Consider the following 22,158-nt stretch of genomic DNA (forward strand, 5'->3'; position numbering starts at 1 on the left):
TCACGCCACTGCGGGCCTGGGCAGGAACCGTCAGTGTCGTTGGGGGGCGGGGGGCACTGAGGCCTCTGAATCCTGGGCGGAGAGCCGGGTGGGGAGGACACACCTAGATCTTGGGATCTCGAACTGCCGCAGGCTGTCGCGGGGCGTGGGGGGGGGGGGTGTTGGCGGGAGACGGGAAGACCCCTGCTGTGGCCCTTATCTTTCTCTAGCCTAGGGGCGTCGGGTGGGGGGAAGGGTCTTAAAACTACGCTTACCAAAAATTAAAATGTCAAATGTCCGTAGCACAGAAGGGCATAGTGGGGGTTGCTTGAGTGAATCTGGTTCCATTACTAAGTCTGAGTCTCCCTTGAGTGAGTGCAGACCACCCCACCCCCACCCCACCATTTCTTGGGCGTGGACAGCGACAAGACCGAGACCTCTTCCTTTTCCAGTACCCTCCCCCGACCGACGCTGGCTACTCAACTAGAGGAGCCCAGGCTCTCGCCTTGCAGTGCACGCCCTCCATGCCCCAGTGTATTGTCCGCAGTGCCCTGGCGCCTGCCCGCCCTTGGCTGCCCTCACTAGCTGCTTCACTCTCCACCCCCGTGCCTTTTCCAACCCTGAGGAGCCTATGTCCCCCGAAGGCTATGGCCCCTTCCTCCAGTAGGAGCCTTTTCTCCATCATCCCCATCAGCGCCCTTCCGGGGAAGCGGGAACAGCCGAGAATTGGCCAGGTGGATGGGTGGAGTCGGCAGAGCCGAGGATGCTGCGGGAGTAGCCATGGGATTAAATAACAACAGGGTTCTTGAGCCGCAGAGGAAATGGAAATGGCCGGGGGTCCTTTCTTTGCAGTTAACGATGCTGATGGGGTTATCCCATCAGCCTAGGCCGTTGAAAAAGAAAAGCCCCAGCCTTTAGGCCTGACTCTGTGAAGGCGAGGAGCCCTCACAACAGCCTCAGGCCCAGCTCCGCCCAGGAAAGGAGGATGCTGTAGCCTGGGGGGCACGGAGGGGGAAGTCCAGCGTTGGGGGTGGCTTTGATACAGGGATGTGAGCTGGGCCAGGGCCTGAATCCCCCTGTTTCTCTTGCTGGTGTTCTGGCTTCACTGCCAGAGTTTGTGAGCTGCCCTTTTTCTTTCTACGCCACCAAAGGACTGCGCTTGGCTGTTGTCAAAAGAGCCAATGAAAGGCTCCCAGTCCAGGCCAGAAATCTGGCCTGGGGCTGGGGCTGGGACTGGGGCTGGGGCTCAGGAGACTGGCTGCAGAGGGACATTTTGCAAACCCAGACTAGAACTCAAGGTTACAGAGTCTCAGTCTAAAATGTCTTCTCACTACTCAGATGTAGCTTTGCAGTGTGATTTACTTGACTCAGCTCCTGGGAGCAGAGCTCCCCCTCGCCTAGGGGACCTCAGTCTTTGAGGGCCAAGACCTTACTTAAAGTCAAAAGAAAAACTCTTTACTACGGTAGTAGAGAGTATTACAGTTGTTGAGGATTTCTCTTTGCAGGTACTGAAGTTCAGTGTCATTATTACCATTTGTCAGATGTAGGAATTGAGGCCAAGCGTCCTTTACCTGCTCAGTGGAAGATCTAGTGAATATAGTGCTGATTTTCCAGATCTTTGCAACCTAGCTCTCTCTACTTTGCTACCACCCCTTCTCAGCATCGCAAACATAAAAACCTGGTGTTTTGTTAAGTCATTTAAGCACACTAAACAAGGAAAGTTGGAGCAGTAATTTTGCAGCCAGTGATCTCTCTGGGATTTGCTTGAACAATTAAAAGGATGGCAGTAAATACATCCTTTCTAAACCATCAAAGGAAAGCAAGATGGTGGTAGTAGTTTGGGTTGGCTGTGCTCTTTCCTTTCTTTAGGGGATTTAGCCAAGAGACAGACGGGGTTCCATTCCTGATCTTTTCCCAGCCTTCCTGAAGCATGAGGTGAAGAAAGCACAGCCTTGGTGGGATGGTGAGAAGAAGGAGGAGCCCCCAGCCCTGGCCTGGGAGGAGCCTCTGATGTGTAAGTAGAGTGTGATTCCAGACTGTCTGGGAGGTAAGTGATGGGTATATTCTGCTCCTACTTGGAACCTAAAGAGAGGTTTGGGGCAAGTGTTCTGAGAAATGCATGTATGTATGTATGTATGTATGTATGTATACATTCATTCATTCATTCACACATCATTCTGTGTAAGAGTCCATCCTGACTCTGAGGACGCAGTCGGAGTCCTGAGACCTGAGAAACAGTGTTCCCTGCCCTTGTGAAGCTCACAACCTTTTGATGAGACAGACAGACCATGCAATTTGAGGCTGTGATAAGTGCCAGGAGGGGGTCTGACTTGAGACCTGAAATCTGAGAACGGGTGAGCCTGAGGGAGGTTGAGGGAGCCTGGTTGGAAGCCCTGTGTGGGGAAAGGGCCTGACGTGGAAGTGCTGATGGTAGGGCTCTGTGGCCACAGCTTGGCAAGTAAGGTGGAAGTTGGCCTGGTGAGGAGTTCAGATATTATCCTCTTAAGGGTTTTAAGCAGGGTCGTGACACATTCTAGCTTGTGTTCTAAACCTCTGTAGCAGCCCAGAGGCCCGTGGCCTGGGGGTGAGGGGACAGAGTGAATGGTGACAGGGAGATGCAAAATGTTTGCTCCCCTGACGGGCTGAAGGTGCCATATTTGTTCTTTGGGGTTAGGTGGACAGTAGGCCTGTGCTTTTTTTTCTCTTCTGCTTCATCTGACTTTGTTTATTCCAAAGCTGCTGTCTCCTGCCCAGGTATAACTTTTCTGCTAGAGGCAAATCCTAATGGCCCTGCATTCCTGCCTGTGCTAATTATAGTTCTATCACCCCAACCTCAACGTAAACATCTTTACCCCTACCAGATCATGGCCAGGGAGTGGGTTCACTTCTGGGCTTGGCTGTCTTGTTAAGCCCCTAGCCTTGCCAGGACCTGGAGCAGTTAGTGGGAGTTAGGAGAGGCAGGAATTCCAATTCACTGACAGACATTCATGGAGCACTTACTGTGTGCCATGCGGGTGCACAGCGTGTTTTCCTATGTACTGCTCCTTTAAAAAGCTGTATGCTGGGTCGTAGCCTTTCTCTTTGTCAGATAAGAAGTCAGAGGCTATGTCTTAATTATTTATTAATTCCACCAAAAATTTTTATGCACTCCCTGTGTGTCAGGCACAGTGCCAGGTGTGGGGTTATCCTGAGGGAAAAAAAAATAGATACAATTTTTGCCTTTATAGAACTTTCAGTTAGGGGTGAGGTGGGTGGGGGTAGGGTGTGCTTTTCCCCCTGTTACCTTCATCAGTGCCCTTGTTCATTTCTATATTCACTTCACAGTTTTCAACCTCACATACAGTACTAAGCAGTGGAAGCCAAGCCCCCCAGCCTAAACAGATTACCTGCCCCCCACTTGTAATCAAGTAGGGGAGATGAGACATTAAACAGACAATTGATCAAAGACTGATTTAATTACAGTGATGTGACAGAGAGTGCAGAGAGCAAAGTAGGGGGACACAGCCTGGGGGCCCTGGGGAAAGCTTCCCTGCGGTTCCGATCTGCAGAATGCAACCTCAGCCAAGCTGGTCTCAGTGGCAGAAAGCTCAGAAGCAGAAAGGGGTCTTGAGGAGTGCTCGAGGATGTGTCAGACCTGAGTTAGATCTCTCTTCTGGCCTAGCTCCTAGGCTTTCTGGCTCCGTGTGTTCATTGGTTTCAGCTTTGAAGGCCGGAGACCTTGAAAGATACATGTGCAGACATGGAGCACGGATTGCTGAAGTCCTCTCCTACCCTTACAAGCTCCATAGCCTTGGACAGGTTCTCCAAACTTTGGATACCTCAGTGTCCTCCTCTGTAATATGAAAACTGCTAGGTGCACTTACCACAAAGGGTTCCCTGGAACCTGAATGGAAAAATGTACACAAATAACTTAGAACAGCATCTGGCGAATTCTAAGTGCAAAGCATACATTTAGATGATTCTTCAACACACCCGGCCGTGTTCATGCAAGGAATGAGTTAGAATTTTAAGAGGAGTCCATTTATGTGGGCTATTCCAAACTTTGGAAAGAGAAAGCTAACCTAAACTGTAAACAAAGTTTTCACTGCTAATAAATAGTTACAACAGTAATACTTTGGCTGTCATTGTTACTTTAACTGGTACAATTTTTGCAGGGCAAACGTTAAGCTAGATTCAGCTGTGTGGCTGGGTATTTTAAATAGTTCACCAGAGAGTTGATTTGAACCCTGGCCAATATAGATGCTTGAATTTTGGCGATAGCACATGTGTTACCAGTATAATGCTGAAAGTATGCTGAGTAATGATTCTGTTGTATCAGTAGGGGGAAGGGGTACTAAGCACTTGGTGACTTTGCATTATTCACAGTCTCTTCAAGACTCTATTGTAAAGAGGGCATAGCCCTAGCATCTGCTTCAGAGGGTTGTTATGAGCAGTAAGGGAGGGAAGTATGTTTTTCAAGTAACTTAGCTCAGAACCAAGTGCACAGCTATTTTTGTGGTCCTCTACTTGATCTGTGTAACAGGATATTTTAAAGATTTTAACTTGGTTATGGTAACACAGGTCACTGGCTTCCTTAGCCCTGGTTTTCCTCAAAGATCCTTGGTTTTTCACTCTTTGCCGAACAGGGCTGTAGAATGGTATGCAAAAGAAGGATTCCACGAGACCTCACATAATTCAAGAATAATTTCCTCATAGGTGTGACGGTGAAGTCAGATTTGCACGGTATCAGTTTGGGCTTCTGAGTCAAGAGTTTTGTGAATATATTTATATGGCACGGTTCAGATTTGCCTTAGTTCAAGTTCACATAAAATGCAAGTGCCCTGTTTATTTCAGGTGTGGGAGCTACCTCCAGAGCAACCACTGAAAGAAGGAAAAAATGCCAGAAATAGCCCCCTTGGTCCTTTTTTGCAAATCACAGAAATCCCCTAGTAACTTGAAAAATCAGGTGGTAGAGTAGTTGGCAAATTCCGGCTTTAGGGACAGACAGACTTAGACTATGCCCAAAGTAATGCCACTTAATTGTTGATGGATCTCAGGTGAGTTACTGGTCCTTTTTAAAAAAAATTTTAATGTTTACTTATTTATTTTGAGAGAGAAAGAGAGAGAATAGAGTGGGGGAGGGGCAGAGAGAGAGGGAGACAGAGAATCTCAAGCCTGCTCTCACTGTCAGTGTGAAACCCCATGTGGGGCATGAACGCAAAAGCTGTGAGATCGTAACCCAAGCCAAAATTAAAAGTCAGACACTTAACTGACTGAGCCACCCAGGTGCCCTGAGTTACTGATCCTTTAGACCCTCAACCTTATCTATATAATGGGCGTGATGATTTATTCCTACTCTATAGGATGGTTCAGTAAATACCTCATAAATGTCTGTATCCTTCACACAACAGAATGGGGACCCTGGGAGAAACACAGGGATGAGGAATGGATGTCTACACCCCGGGGATCAGCAACTTTCCAGAGGCCTGATCTTGCTTCATGAGGGAGATGGGGGCGTTGTCCTTCTTCCTGACTTGACAGTTGTACTTTGGGCCACTTTTTTCTCCCCTGACCTCCATTTACGCCACTTCATTTGCTCATTTATTCACTTGCACATTCATTCATTCAACCAATATTTAAGCACCTTCTAGGTACCAGGTGCCATGCCAGCCCCCAAGGATACCACAGTAAATACATTCTAGGAATCCCCTGTTCTCCTAGGGCTTAGTGTAATGATGGGAACAGATAATGAAAAGTAAACACCCAAAAAATAACAATTTCAGATGTTGGTAAAATCTACAAAGGGAATAATAGGGGGAGGTGACAACGAATGGGGGACTGAGCTGGTCCCTTTAGGGAGGTCGGGGAAAGCCTGTCTAGGCAATCTGAAGGCTGAAGAACAGGAGCCATGGAAAGGCCCAGGAAGGAGGGCACAGTGAGCACAGAGGCTAGGGCCAGCAAGGGCTGGCATGTTCCAGGAATACTGACATCTTGGGTCTGAGGCTGGAGTTGCTCATCTCTGCTTGAGGACATTCTGGCCTCCTGCAGCTGACTTGCATCACACTGGGGCTGGCCCAGGCTCTGGACTCTGGAGTACACAGCCAAGTGCACCAGCCTCAGGCCCTGGGGAAGAATTTACAACCATCCTGAGCCTGTTTACCACCTGCCAAGGAGCCCTTGGAAGGCACAGGCTCTTTCTCAAAACCACTTTTTACAGAGCCGTGTACAAAGCAATTCAACTGGATAGGATTTTTCCCCCTTTTCTTCAGTGATCTTTTTTTTTTTTTTTAATGTATAACATATTAGTTGAACCACACGAAATTGCCGATATTCAACCACTTCTCATGTACAAAGATGGCAATTTCATGCAAATCAACATAAATTTCATGTAATTCATTCAGAAAACTACACAAATCAAGTATACAACTCAGTGAGTTTTCACTAAATGAACACAACTGTGGAATTAGTGGACAGGTCAAAAAACAAAACACTACCAGCATTCCAGAAGCCACATTCATGCTCCTCGCATTGCTCACCATCACCATTCCCCACCTCCACCCGCAAGAGTAATCACCGTCGTGACTTTTAGCACCATAGATTAATGTAGTCTATTTTTTTATCTTTCTATAAATGGAATTCTATAGTAGATTCTTTTTTGTGTGGGATTCATCCATGTGGTTGCATATAGTTGTAGTTTCTTTTTTGTTGCTATATACAATTCCAAAATAGAGTTGTACTGCAGTATATTTATTCCTTCTATTATTGATGGGTATGTATATTGTTTCCAATGTTTACTTTTTTTTTAAGGTTTTTTATTTATTTTGAGAGAGAGAGCGAGAGAGAAAGAGGGAGCAAGAGCAGGGGAGGGGCAGAGAGAGAGGGAGAGAGAGAGAATCCCAAGCAGGGCCCGACAGAAGGCTCAATCCCTTGAACCTCGAGATTTGGACCTGAGCCAAAATCAAGAGTTGGAAACCTAACCAACTAAGCCACCCAGGTGCCCCTCCAGTGTTTAGTTTTAAAAATACTGCTGAGGCACATGGGTGGCTTAGTCGATTAAGCCTGTGACTTGATTTCAGCTCAGGTCATGATCTCATGGTTCATGGATTTGAACCCAATGTGGGGCTCTACACTGACAGTGTGGAGCCTGCTTAGTGTTCTCTCTCTCTGTCCCTCCCCCACTCGTGCTCACTCTTTCTCACAAAATAAATAAATAAAATTAAAAAAAAGAAAATACTGCTTCTAGGGGGCACCTGCCTGGCTCAGTCTGTAGAGCTTGTGACTCTTGACCTTGGGGTCGTGAGTTTGAACCCCATGTTGGGCATGGAGCCTGCTTAAAAAGAATAAAGAAAGGAAAAAAAAAAGAATGCTGCTTCTGGGGGAACTTGGTTGGCTCATTTGGTCGAGCATGCAACTCATGATCTTGGAGATATGAGTTTGAGCCCCGTATTGTGTATAGAGATTACTTAAAAATAAAGTATTAAAAATCAAAAAGAATATGGCTTCTGTTAATAGTCCTGTATATGATTTTTAATAGATTTAAAAAAAATTTAAATTTAATTTTGAGAGAGTGAGCGTGTGCATTCGTGCGCAACCTGGGGAGGAGCAGGAGGGCAGGGGGACAGAGGATCTGAAGCAGGCTCTGTGAGAGCAGCAGACAGCCCAATGCGAGGCTCGAACTCACGAACTGCGAGACCATGACTTGAGCCAAAGTCTGTCGCTTAACTGACTGAGCTGCCCAGCAGCCCCATCCTGTAGCTGGCTTTTGTTGAAGACCTGTTTATCTGTTGGTGGATATACACTGAGAACTGGTTTGGCTTTAGTGAGTACTTCCAGTTTTCCCAAGCGGTTCTACTAATTCACATTCTCTGCACTGCTTTCTTCACTGTTCCCTTGCTGTCTAGCTCTTGGGCCAGGTTCTGTGCAAGGAATGAATAGAAGGGAGATAATCGTGACATGCGTCATGGGATGAGTCTCAGTTCGTGCAGTGATTAAGAGCACAAGTGGGTTCAATTGTTACTCAGCACCTCTGTTTACCTACTACCTCTGAGGGCAAGTCAGCCAACATCACTAGGCCTTAAGTTCTTCATCTATAAAGTCAGATAAACATAGTAGTTCTTATCTCTCACAGGGTTTTTTACCCACTCCTTTAAATATTTGTGGACTGCCTCTTGTGTGCTGGGCTCTGTTCTTGGACACTGAATTCACGGGGTGCACAGAACAGAGGAGGCTTTGCTCTCATGGAATTTATACGCTAGTTAGAGGAGGCAGATAATAATGGAGCAAACAAAGAATTAAGATAATTTTAGATAGCAATAGATATTATGGAGGCAATAAAACAGGGTGCCATGATCGAGCGTGGAGGGGAGGGTAGTAGGGAAGTCAGGGTGGTAGTAACTGAGCTGAGACCCAAATGACCAGAAGGAGGCACCTGTAGGTGGATCTGAGGGAAGAGCACTCTATGCAGCAGGGCTAGCTGGTGCAAAGGCCATGAGGTAGGAACAGGTTTCGTGTATGTGAGTTGCAGAAGGAAGGTTTATGCTGCTGGAGTGAAAGGACTAGTGGGTGGGCTGTTTGAGATACAGCAGCAGAAATAGGCAGCGGTCACGTCCTGCAGGGCTTCGAAGGCCATAGTAAGGAGTTGGCATTTTATCTATTTATTTTTTTTAAGTTTTTGTTAAAAGTGTTTTTTAATGTATATTTATATTTGAGAGACAGAGTCCAAGTGCAAGCTGGGGAGGGGCAGAAAGAGAGGGAGACAGAAAATCCAAAGCAGTCTCCAGGCTCTGAGCTGTCAGCATAGAGCCTGTCATGGGGCTTGAACTCACAAGCCATGAGATCATGACCTGAGATGCAGTTGGATGCTCAACCAACTGAGCCACCCAGACGCCCCTAAGTGTTTATTTTTAAGTAATGTCTGCATCCATTGTGGGGCTAAGACTCACAACCCCAAAATCAAGAGTTGCGTGCTCTACCAACAGAGCCAGCGACGTGTCCTGCATTTTAACATCAGTGAAAGTCATTGAAGTGTCCTAAGCAGGGGACCACTATGAGCTAATTTACATGAAAATTCAACGATTATATGCATATATATATATGTATACACACACACACACACACACACACACACACACACACACTCACACATACACACTTAGCACAGAGTCTGGCACAGAGTGATGTTTGGTAAATGTTACTAGCTGGTAGGGCTATTGTTATTATTCATGTTCTTAAAGAATCTAAAAATTTTCATCCTCATTGAGGATAAGGAAGCCAAGGCATAGAGCCATTACCATCCATGTATAAAGTCAATCAAATCAGACAACAAGGTGTAGATTTTATTAATCAAAGGAACTGCTTTTGGTCTCTTTCCCAAATGGGAATTTTAAGGCAGAGGAGTTTCTTTGTGGTTAGCAATTGTCTGAAGCCAACCAAACTCAACTCCTTCAGCCCACCGCGCCAAAATGCCCAGAGTTCAGTCACTTGGGTCCCATTGGCTGTGGCCCCATCCATCATTTAGGGTCCTTGGAAAGGCTCGTGGTTGATTGTTAACCCATCTACCTTTGCTCTGGGTCTGATGGGTCAACAATGGGGAGCCATTCCCCATCCTCCACCTTCAATGTCCACCAGGTTTACTGAGACACCATCCACTGCTGTGGCTTGGAGGCTTTCCTACCGTGTTCTTGCCATATACACAGCCCAGAGAGTGTTTTTATGTTTAGGAAAGGCCTTTGAAGGCAGCTGCATTTAATTTTCTCTGACATAGAGAAATGACAAGTAAATAATCTTTGAATGAATGAATGCAGATTGGGTGATGAAACTGGGGAAAGCTTCTTGGGGTATGGTACACTTGTTACTGGGCAAAGCACCCTTCTCTAAGTGAGGATGTTGTCATTCCTTTACTCATCAGTATTTATTGAGCTTCTGTGAGGCTCCAGGTGCCAAGCACTGTGCAGATCTGTGAGTATAAAGGATGCCATTCTTCCCCTTATGGAGCTTACAGTCTAGTGAGACATACATTCATCAAACAATTGCACAAATATAAATGTTAAATGACAACAGGGGCACCTGGGTGGCTCAGTTGGTTAAGCGTCCGACTTCAGCTCAGGTCATGATCTCATGGCTTGTGAGTTCAAGCCCCGTGACAGGCTCTAGTGGTTTGTGGGTTTGAGCCCCATGTCAGGCTCTGTGCCGACAGCTGGGAACCTGGAGCCTGCTTTGGATTCTGTGTCTCCCTCTCTCTCTGCCCCACGCTCTGTGTCTCTGTCTCTCAAAAATGAATAAACATTGAAAAAAATTTTTAAAACATAAAATGACAGCAGTGATAAGTGCTCTGCAGGAGAGGTATTAACACCCTGAAGGTATATAATGAAGCTGAGGCTTTCGGAAGAAAGTTCCTCTCCATATCTAGTGATACCTGAGTTTAGCCCAAAAGGATGAGTGGTGATAAGTGGGTTTGGAGGGTGGAGGGAGAAGTATTCCAGGCAAGGACAGCGTATACAAAGGTCCTGAGGTAGGAGGGAGCATGCATGATGAACCCAAGGACATAAGATAAAGCCCACTGTGACTAAAGAATTGAAAATGAAGTGGACTCTGGTCCCAGAAAAAGCTAGAGATAGGGAAGAGGGAACAGATCATTGAAGGTTTCGGAGGCTGTGCAAAGATTAGTAGTTTTATCCTGCTCAAGGATCATGGGATACTACTAAAAGTATTAAAGCGTGTATGTTTGTGTGTGAGTATGCACGTTGGAGAATATGTCATTTTGGCTACAGTGTGGAAAATGGATTAGAAGGAGCCAGAATATATTCTGGTGATTTGCCCAGCCTTCCCTGGCCCTTCAGTCCTAGAGGTGATAACGAAGCCCGTTTTTTCACAGTTCCACAGTGTTGCACTATCCTGAGTTTCCTTACACTCTGGCCACATGTCTGCAAATAGTTCCTTTATCAAACTATCCTCAGATGACCGAATTTGTTCTGTTTGACTTTGTGGAGAAATCACACTGACAGGATCAAGCAGGAGGAAACTTTGGCAGTTACTTAGGCTCACTCCTTTATTTTTTTTTGTAACAAGCACTATTACATTTTTTTTTTTTAGTGTACTTATTTTGAGAGAGAGCGAGCAAGTGCATGTGAGAGGGGCAGAGAGAGGGAGAGAGAGAATCCCAAGCCGGCTCAGCACTAAATGTGGAAAAGGACAATTAAAAAAAATATGCATTTATTTTGAGAGAGAGAGAGAGAGAGAGAGAGAGGCAGAAGAGAGGGAGAGAGACTTTCAAGCAGGCTCCACTCTGTCAGTATAGAACCTGATGTGGGGCTTGAACTCACTAACCTCGAGATCATGACCTGAGCTGAAACCAAGAGTTGGGTGCTGAACTGACTGAGCCACTCAGGTGCCCTGGATTTTAATTTCTAGCCAGTCTGACAAGCTTTGTGTTTTCGCTGCAGAGTGGTGCATTTCAGTTTGCATGTTTTTATGTAAGAACTGAAAATGACTGAATTAGATTTCTTTCTGTCTTATCCTGTGCTATTTATCATATGTGTGTGTTATGACTATGTTTTAGAGCAATTTTAGCTTTATAACAAAACCGAGAGGAAAGGACGGAGATTTCCCATATGCCCCCTACCTTCCACATGCATGGCCTTCCCTGTGTGCTGGTTTTTATTTTTGCTTTTCCTTCTACTTTCTTGTTGTGTGGATTGAGTTTTTTTATTTTTTAAAAAATGTTTTATGTTTATTTATTTTTGAGAGAGAGAGAAAGACAGACAGAGGGCAAGCGGGGGAGGGGCAGAGAGAGAGGGAGACACAGAATCCGAAGCAGACTCCAGGCTCTGAGCTGTCAACATAGAGCCCGATGCGGGGCTCGGACCCAGAACCCTGAGATCATGACCTGAGCAGAAGTCAGATGCTTAACTGACTGAGCCACCCAGGTGCCCCGGATTGAGTTGTTTAAAAAATCATCCGATTCTTTCCTACTGATTGCTTTGGAAGTTACAGTCTCTCTGTTTTTTTACTGGATCCCCTAGATGTTTAAAACTTAATCACAATTTCTGCCCTCTTAAACAATATAATATAGGGACCTTAGATTAACTTAAATCCTTAAGTCTCTACCTTTCCCCCTCACCCCTTTATCTTCTTTTGTAGTTCAGAGTTTCGTTCTATCCTTTTTTTTTTTTTTTCTTTTTTAGTAGAGACTTACTATTGTTTCTTTATATGGACAGATATTGTACATTGGTGGATTACAGACCCACCAATCTCTTTGTTCACTGTTTCTTTTTATAACAGCATCTGTCTGAGATTGCTTTTCTTCTGCCTGAAATTCAGCCTTTAGAATTTCCTTCAGTGTCTGTTGGTAGTAAATTCTCTCAGTTTTTCCTGGGTTGAAAATTCCTTTCTTTCACCCTCATATTTAAATTTTTGAATAAAATCCTTGAACAACAGCTATTTTGTTCTCAGCACATTGAAGATACCGTTCTGGTTTCCATTGTGACTGCTGAGAAGTCTTGCGTCAGTCTAACTGCAATTACTTTGTTGTTGATCTATATTTGTTCCAGGCCCTCTGCAGTTTCAATCTGATGTAAGTACTTGTGAATATATTTTTCTTCATCCTTCATGGGATTTCTGGATGCAGAGTTTTCTGTCTTAGAACAATTTGGAAAAACTCTTGGCATGGGCAGCACTAGTATGAAGTCAGGGAGGTGTCTAGGGCACCAAATTTAAGGAGGTACTCATTCTTGAGTTTGTCTAAATGCAGAATTGGTCATGAGAGTGAGTGTCTAAAATAAATTTTATGCCCTAGGTACCTACCTCACCCACTTCACTCCTATCCTGGTCCTGCTTCTACAAACACTCCTCTTTCTTATTCTTTCCTTTATTTTCTTCTGTAAATACAATTAAGTATATATTAGACAGTCTTATTCTATCCTCCAATGTCACATATGTAGTTCTTTGTTTTCTTCATCTCTGTGTATCTTTGGGTCACTCGTTAGATTTCTTTAGATCCATTTTCTAGTAAATGAATTCTGCCTTTAATAGTATCTAATCAGGGTGCCTGGGTGGCTCAGTCAGTTAAGTGTTTGACTCTGAATTTTGGCTCAGGTAATGATCTCATGGTTGGTGAGTTTGAGCCTGGCATTGGGCTCTGCGTTGAGAGTATGGAGCCTGCTTGGGATTCTCTCTCTCCCTGTCTTTCTGCCTCTTCCCTGCTCACACTCTTTCTCTCTCTCTCAAAAATAAATAAATAAAATTTAAAAATTAATTTAAAAAAACCCCTAGTATCTAATCTGCTATTTAATCCATCTTCGTTTTAATTAAAAACATTTAAAAAAAAAATTTTTTTTTTTTTTTTTTTGAGAGAGACAGACAGAGGAAGAGAGAGAGAGAGAGTGCAAGCCCTGGCATGAGCAGGGGGAGGGGCAGAAAGGAGACATAGATTCCAAAGCAGGTTCCACGCTCTAAGCACAGCCTGATGCGGGGCTCGAACCCACTAACTGTGAGATCATGACCTGAGCCAAAGTCAGATGCTGAACCAATTTAGCCACCCAGGCAACCCTTAAGTTTTTTTGTTTTTTTTTTTCAAAATTGGCTTGGTTACTTTTTATAGTCTTCTACCCCTGGCTCATATGTTTAAGGTTTATGTTTATTTCTTGAAATATAGTACATATACTTACCCATTTTCTGTACTTGATAATTTTTATGTCATATTTTTGTGGATCTGATTAGACTGTTGTTTCTGCTGGTTCTCACTTATGGTGCCTTGTTTCCTTGTGTGTTTTGTGATTTTCAGCTTTAGGCCCAATTTCTTGGAATTTTATGGGCATTCCTTAATGCATCAGTTGAAATTAGTGTCCTTTAGAGATAATTTGTATTTGCTTTTACCATTACTGAGCTTTATTCCTACCTGGAGCTACTTAAATTTTCTGCTTGAAGTTTTCAAGTACACAAGGTATAGGTTGTATGAATTCAGTCTATAAACTCGTGAAAGTTGGTTTGTAGTTATGAATTTTCAGGGAAGATTTGTTTTTCTTTGCTCATGCAAGATCAGTGTTTGCCAAACAAATTTCCTTGCTGCCTCTTCTGTGCCTTGGATATATTTCTCACTCATCCCTTACACTGAGGCTGTAACTTTTCGTGTATCCTTTTGAGGGGCTTCTGTTAGGCTTATTACCTTGTGTGATATTACCTTCTGCCTGCCTCTGTTACCTTCTTATCTTGTATCTTCTGTCTTCCTCATCCTTTGTATTTATCAGAATGAATGCTTTATGTCACCAGGTTACTGCAGATACCCTAAGGGGAAAGCTGTCTCGTGCACTCACTTATGTTCCAGAGTTGCCATTTTCTTTTCTGTTTTTCTTTTCCTTTTTTATCTAGGCCTCTGAGTATTTCTTTCTTCTTTTAATTTCTTTTAAGGTTTATTCATTTTTCAGAGACAGAAACAGAGCATGATGGGGGAGGGGCAGAGAGAGAGACAGGGAGACACAGAATCTGAAGCAGGCTCTAGGCTCTGAGCTGTCAGCACAGATCCTGAGGCAGGACTCGAACCCACGAACCTCAAGATCATGACCTGAGCCAAAGTCTTCCAATTCAGTGATGTATTTTTGAAAAAATTCTATATTTTATTCAATACTTGGAATTATCTTCATTGAGAAAGCCATCCAGGGTATTTTGGTCACCATACCATCAGAAACTGAACCAATTCTTTTACATTCCCAGAGAAAGAGGTAGCATGGTGTAGTATGAAGAGTTGGAGGCTAGACCATACTGGGTTCACACCCACATTTCATTCTTTCAAGACCAGGGTGCCTGGTTGGCTTAGTCGGTAGACCAAGCAACTCTTGATCTCAGGGTTATGAGTTTGAGCCCCAGTGTGTGATGTAGAGTTTATTTAAAAACAATTCTTGGGGTGTCTAGGTGGCTCAGTCAGTTAAGTGTCCAACTCTTGATTTCAGCTCAGGTCATGATCTTGGAGTTTGTGGTACTAAACCTTGCATTGGGCTCTGTGCTGACAGTGCAAAACCTGCTTGGGATTCTCTTTCTTTCCGTCTCTCTGCCCCTCCCCTGCTCATGCTCTCTCTCTCAAAATACATAAATAAACTTCAAAAAAAATTCTTACAAGAATCCTATGATGTAGGTACCATTGTTATCTTCATTTTATAGGTCAAAAAACCTGCCTAAGGCCACAGGATGGAATGAGGAACCAAACCCATGTAAGACACTGGAGCTTATGTTTTTATCTTCACTGCTATTCTATCTTTCTAACAGAACAGTCCACTGAATCCTAACAATTCAATACTTATCTAAATATAAATGCACTGAAATATTTTATCTGTGGGGTGGGGTTGGGGGGACAGAATAGAACTAGGGTTGTAGAGCATGTGGCTCTTGATCTCAGGATTGTAAGATCAAGACCCACATTGAGCATAAAGCTTACTTAAAAAAAAAAAAAAAATGGGCGCCTGGGTGACTCAGTCAGTTAAGCGTCTGACTTTGGCTCAGGTCATGATTTCATGGTTCGTGGGTTCAAGCCCCGCGTCAAACTCTGTGCTGACAGCTGGGAGCCTGGAGCCTGCTTTGGATCCTATGTCTCTGTCTATCTCTGCCCCTCCCTTGCTTGTGCTCTTTTTCTCTCTCTCTTAAAAATAAATAAACATTAAAAAAAAAAGTTAGAGCTAAAACACTGGACAACAGACAATGATTTTGAGATCCACTGAAAGTTTCTTTATTGGCTATGAGGGAGGAAAAAGGACAGAGTAAAAGATGATTCCATATTTTTGAGTGACCAGATGGAAGGTGCTTTTAGGAATAGGGAAGTTGGGACGAGAGCCGAGTTTGCTTTTGTTTCGTACCTCAGTTTCCTCATCTGTGAAGCAAGGTGGTTGGGTTGACCTACAAGGATTTTGTGGTTCTAGACCTCTTGAAGTTTCAAGATTGGCAAAATGACTCAGGAATAATTGTCTCGTAGGCAGCTGGAATTTAGAACTGGGATCTGGATGAGCATCTAGGTCTCTGTGTGTAGACATGTTGACCTGCATGGGAAATTGGGAAGGGGAGGGATGATAGTTTAGACCATGGAGATGAATTGACAGAGGAGGAAGAGATCTTTGGGGATGATGACTGTGACATAGAATACAAGGGGTGTATTAGTCTACTAGAGCCACTATAACCAAGTACCACAGACCCCGTGGCTTAAACAACAGAAACTTATTTTCTCACAATTCTGGAGGCTGGAAGTGTGAGGTCACAATGCCAACTGAATTGGTTTCTTCTTAGGGCTCTCTACTTATAGAAGACCCTGTCTTCACATGGTTTGCCCTCTGCCTGTGTCCTGATAAATCAACCAGTCATATTAGATTAGGACCCACCCTAATGGACCTCATTAATTACTTTTTAAAGACCCTATCTCCAATACAGTCACATTCTGAGGCGCAGGGGGTTAGCATTTTAACATATGGATTTTGGAGGGATGCTGTGAGGCAAGAAGCAATACAAGGCAAGAATCGGGGGCGGGAAAGGGAGAAGAGAAGGGAGGACAATGGAGTATAGTCACCCAGAGAAACCAAAGGAGGAGAAAGGTGTGGAAATTAGGAACAAACAGTGGGGAGGGGCGCCTGGATTAACAGCTGGTGAGCTGGTGTGCCTGAGGACTCCCTACAAGGAAACCTTTTCAGTAGAGAGGTGGAGACCAGGCTTTGAGGGTTTGAGGCAGATGCCAGCATGGTAAGGGAGTAGAGGAGCAAGGCCAAGCAGCAAGTTTTTGGTTTCACTTCTAGACACAATAGATATTCCACATAGATATTTGTTGAATGAATATATTAATTTTCTTTCCTCCCTCCTCTGATCCTCCATGGTCCTAGGACTGGGTTTCTCTTTAGAAACTGTGAGGTGAGGCCGCATTCCAGGACCTTGGGCCCGAGTTTATTCTTTGATGTGGCTGGATCTTGAGGACAAGCCAAGGGGGAGAGAACATCTTTTCTGTGAGGAAGAGCATGAATTGCACGAACCGAACCAAATTGCATTATCAGTAAGCTGCCACATCGTGAAGAAGGGAATAGGGTGACAAGAGGTTGGAGAGGCCTTGGGGGTTATTTTGTAATTTTCCTGTCCGCCCTTCGGAAATGAAGAGGTTGTTCATTCATTCACCGAAAGAAATTTTAATGAAGCATCTACTCTGAATTGGGCACTGTGCTAGGCAAGAGGGAGATATCAGTGGAGCAAGTATGAAAGATTTATTCACTGCTTATGTAATGCCATGTCCTGTGTTAAGTACTTGGTATACCTCCTGCCTTCAAGGACAGTGTAAGGCAGGGACTGTGCATGTTGCTTTTGCTTTTTTTCACAGATAGGAGCACGGACTAACTGAAGCCTAAGATGGTGGCTCACTGTGGGTCACAGAGTTGTATGTAAGCAACTTGGATACATCTTTTCTTCCCCGCCCTAGTTTCACCCAGGCTCCTGGGCTTCCCCCAGGGTGCAGTAAGGGGCTTGGCTTGGGGTCCTGCATGAGTCAGGCTGAGCTGGGGATAAGCACTCACAGTTCCTGCCGTTCCATCCTGTCCTTGGCCTGAGCAAGGACATAGTTGTAAAGGGACGGATGTGGGCTAGGATAATAATGCCGAGTCACTGCTGATGAAAGCCCTATGTGTTCACCTCCCCCCAGCCACCACCTGAAGGCTGTCTCCTCTGCTGTCCTTATTGTCATACTCACATCCCTCTCAGTCCCACTGAAAACAGCTGGGATTGTGTCTCATGAACCAAAAACGTGTTTCCTTCCTTCTCTGGGGCTACCTCAGGGCTACCTGAGAACACAGCCAGACTCTGAAATCTTATCCCCCAATGTCTGGGATTTCCCCTCTGGTTCCAGATAAAGGGACATACGTGGCTTCTGTGAGCTTCTTTTGAGCGGGATCGTAAGGAAACAGTCCAGTGACCTCTTTCTTCTATTTTGAAATGAGGAGGAACGTGGTCACACCGGTGACCAGTGAGTCAGTGAGTATAGGGACTGAATGCTATATTTGGGTAGAGACACGGGAGTTAGAACCAAATTTGATGACTCACTCCCAGTCTAGTCTAATCTGGCAATCAGAAGCCCTAAGACTTAAGGCGTCCGTAGAGATATGTATACAAAGATGTTCATCACATTGTTTTAGTAGTAGCAACCTACATGCCCATCTGTAGGAGGTTGATTAAATCAATGATGGTTGCTTTTTACAAAAGAAATTGAAGTTGCCTTTGAACAGTGTGTGGTGAACCTATCAGGTATAGGTATAGAAAGGTGTTCAAGACCGATTGTTAGGGGTGTCTGCATGGCTCAGTCAGTTAAATATCTGATCTTGATCTCAGCTCAGGTCTTGATCTCAGGGTCATGAGTTCAAGCCCTGTGCTCGGCTCTGCACTGTACATGAAGCCTACTTAGAGCGAGAAAGGCCGATTGTTAAGCGAATAAAGCAGGCCACAGAAAAGTGTATGTGTGTATATGTTTCTGTAGCCGTGGATGTTTTCTGGAAATACACATGAGAAGCTAACTGGTTATTTCTGAAGATCAGGAATGGAGGTTTGGGTGAGGAGTGAGACATTTGCTATTCACTTTTAATATTTTAATGAACATGTATTGTTTTTATAATACAATGATAGTGATAAAAAAAAAAAGGTGGAAGAAAGAAAGGCTTAAGGTTCCAAACCAAAGGTACTAAAACAATTCAGCACCGAATCCAGGAGTGCTGAGGGCAGGAGGAACCACAAAGTGGGGCCTGAGATGACTTTGTATGATGGAACTTTCTCGTAACCACTGCTTGCAGAGAATGCTTTGACCAGCCAAGGGTGGACACAGAGGTAGGGACTGGCAGGAAATCACTATTTGCAAGGCTGGCTCGGTGACAGAAAGTGTAAAGCAAAATCAAGGCCAAAGTTCAAATCCAAGAATAGGAACTGGAGTCTCTTATAACAATAGCTAACACGTACTGAGTACTACTGAATACGTGTATCACATATGTATCACACTGTCATGTATCACAACACTGTCCTAATTGTTTTACTTAGCATTATTTCATTTAAATTGTCACATCAAACCCATGAGGTAGCACTGTTATTATCCCAGTTTTACAGGTAAGGATACTGAAGCTCAGAGGGTCCAATTGCACACAATTAGAATTGGTAGGGCTGAGATTAGCCCAGGTCTGTCTGTTTCTAGAGGCAGTTTTCTTACCACCTCCTGAATACTACTCCATGTTGAACTCTAAGGCCCTAGGGTCCAAGAACAGGACATCCTTACCATCAAGGCGCAGTCTGGATAGCTGGGGAATATTGCACTAATGTGTGTGGAATATATAGTATCTTATATAAGGCACACATTTGGATTTAGCTGGGCTGCAAAGATGATAAGCATTTTTGGATTTTAAATTTGGGGAGATCTGCAAGTTCTGAAGTTGTAAATAAAGGCATCTTGGAGGAGGAAGGATTTAAACCGTAGGTCTGGAAGGATGGATTGAATTAAGAGAGGAGTACGGAGAACATTCCAGAGAAGAAAATGCACAAGTTGTGCAGAAGTCTGCTCTGTTGTTTCAGAGACAGTGACACATCTTGCCTAATCAGAGTGAGAGTTGTGTACATGTGATAAGCGAGCTGCTGTGTGTGGGGAGGGAAAACAGAGCATCAGAAGTCATCCTGAAGGGTGAAAGCTGGCAGAAGAGTTGTAACTTAACATGGGAGGAAATCAAGAGAGTCTGAAGGTATTTTGGGGCAGTGAGGAGATACTGCAAAGTGATGCTTCAGAGAGATTAATGTGACAGAGGTGTCCAAACGCCTTGGAGTGAAGGAGGGAGCCAGGGGAAAATATCGGTGTGGGGTGACAGAGGCCTCAGCGAAGGTACTAGAGGGATGAAGCAGAAGGGTCGGGTGAAAGCTGCTGTAGAGGGAGAGAGGGAGGAGACAATAGGACTTGCTGATTGAAAAGAAACAGACTATGAAAGCAAGGGTCCAAACCAAATAGTTCTGGGCTTCAAATCCGTGTGTCCAAAGAAGGTAATGCCTATATCTGGAACAGGGAATTGGGAGAGGGTTTGCTATTGGAGGTGGGGTGGGAACAGATGATGAATTGTGTTTTCATTCCAAACCTTGCTTTTTCCTGTGACTGTAAGTCAGTATAGGGACTTTTTCTCTCTGTTTTCTTGGCTGTGTAATGCATAGGACTCCCTTTGTCTGGACCAGTTCATTCATTCAACAGTTCTTTATTAAGTTGTCATTATGGTCTGATTGTTGGGAACACAGCATTGAGAGCCAGAGCTGGTCCCTGTCCTCATGAAAGGCAGATATTGAGCAAGAAATTATAATGGTCCTAGTATCAGGGTGACATTTCTTCCCCAGACCAATCCTGCTCTCTACTCCCCAAGTCCGTAGCAGGCACCAACTGGTAAGGGCATTTGTCAAACATTTTACTATACTTTGTATCTTGAAAAAAAAAATCATCACAACCATTTATGTATTTCTTTGTTCTATAAATATTTATTGCATGGCACTGTGGCTATGTATTTTTAGCCCTCATGCTCACTCACTAGTGGAGGATACTGACAAGTAAACAGATAACAATAACATGGTGTAAGAAGTATAGTGAGGGATAAGCATCAGGTTGTGGGAGCAACTGGGAGGGATATGTGGCTGGCCAGGTGAGTTTCTCTGACAAGAATAATGAGGTATGGGCATCTGCCTGGCTCAGTTGGTGGAGCATGTAACTCATGATCTCAGGATTATTGGTTCGAGCCCCACTTTGGGTGTAGAGATTACTTAAAAAAAAATAAATCTTAAAAAAAAAAGGGACACCTGGGTGTCTCAGTTGGTTGAGTGTCCGACTTTGGCTCAGGTCACGATCTCATGGTTTGTGGGTTGGAGCCCTGCGTCAGGCTGTGTGCTGACAGCTTGCTCAGAGCCTGGAGCCTGCTTTAGATTCTGTGTCTCCTCTGTCTGCCCCTCCCCCGCTCACACTCTGTCTCTATCTCTCAAAAATAAATAAATGTTGGGGCGCCTGGGTGGCTCAGTCAGTTGAGCGTCCAACTTCGGCTCAGGTCATGATCTCGCGGTCCGTGAGTTCGAGCCCCGCGTCAGGCTCTGTGCTGACCGCTCAGAGCCTGGAGCCTGTTTCAGATTCTGTGTCTCCCTCTCTCTCTGACCCTCCCCCGTTCATGCTCTCTCTCTGTCTCAAAAATAAATAAACGTTAAAAAAAAAAATAAAAAATAAATAAATAAATGTAAAAAAATTTTTTTTAAAAATAAATCTTAATAAAAAAAACAAAAAACAATGAGGTGTTAGCTACACAAGGGTGGGAGTGGGCATGGGATATGTGTTCTATGCAAAAGGAACTTACAGTTCAAACACCTGGATGCTGGAGAGGCCTAGGGTTGTTGGGGGAATGATTTACAACCTAGAATTTTATACCTAGCAAAACTACCAGTCAAAATGTGAAGAGAGAACAGAAGGCAAGATATATGCTGATATGCAAGGTCTCAAAAAATTGACCTCTCCTGTATCTCTTATCAGGAAGCTACTGGAGGACCCACTGCCAAAATCAAGATGTAAATCAAGAGAGCAGATACACAGGAATGACTACTTGGAGCTCAGGTAGGCGGGAGCTGGATCAAAAAGGGTTCTAACAGCATAGGGAGGAGTTTGGACTTGCTTGTAATGACAATATTACCTAAAGTAATAATAGAAAGATATTCTAAAATAGTGATTTTGTTTCCCCAAACTTTGAATTCTAGGGACCCGTTTGAGCAACCTTGTGATTGGTTCCTACCAGAAACAATAGTTTTAAATCTATTTTTCCTTTGTGTTCCTTTGCAAAGAATTCTGCTGAATTTTAGAGTTTGGAAACAATTGTACAAAAAAACCTAAAACTGTGTATAAGTACTTCTTAAACAGTCTCGTGCAATTTGGCAGGGCCTCCAGAAGCCAGGGCTATGAAAATTCCTGGAGCAGTGCACTGTGGGATAGGGGAGAGTGATATAGGGAGATGATAAAACGTTGTCACCAAATTTCAGCAGGACTCTTGGCTGGTCATTCTTCCATCTGCAGCAAAGGTGATCACTAGAAGAATATTTCTACTAGAACAGATCTGTTTACCAATTAAGTGTTGAAGCAGCCTTCCCCAGTGACTTCCAGACTGCCAGCAAATAAATTTTAAAAATGCAAACTTGGGGTGGGGGAAACACAGTGAGACC

The 22,158-nt window shown here is 44.2% G+C and overlaps 1 long non-coding RNA gene across 1 annotated transcript in view; it reads left to right on the forward strand.

Annotated features, from left to right (window-relative positions):
- The first annotated feature begins 207 nt into the window (after nt 1-207).
- The window catches only part of LOC113594650 (uncharacterized), a 41,709-nt gene continuing 19,758 nt past the window's right edge, over nt 208-22,158 (forward strand). Inside the window, exons 1-2 of the long non-coding RNA XR_008298490.1 lie at nt 208-1,993; nt 21,479-21,559. This is a non-coding gene — a long non-coding RNA (uncharacterized LOC113594650). The remainder of the gene's footprint in view (nt 1,994-21,478; nt 21,560-22,158) is intronic.

This window comes from Acinonyx jubatus, chromosome A1 (genome assembly GCF_027475565.1).
Source record: "Acinonyx jubatus isolate Ajub_Pintada_27869175 chromosome A1, VMU_Ajub_asm_v1.0, whole genome shotgun sequence".
In the NCBI taxonomy this organism is placed as follows: domain Eukaryota; kingdom Metazoa; phylum Chordata; class Mammalia; order Carnivora; family Felidae; genus Acinonyx; species Acinonyx jubatus.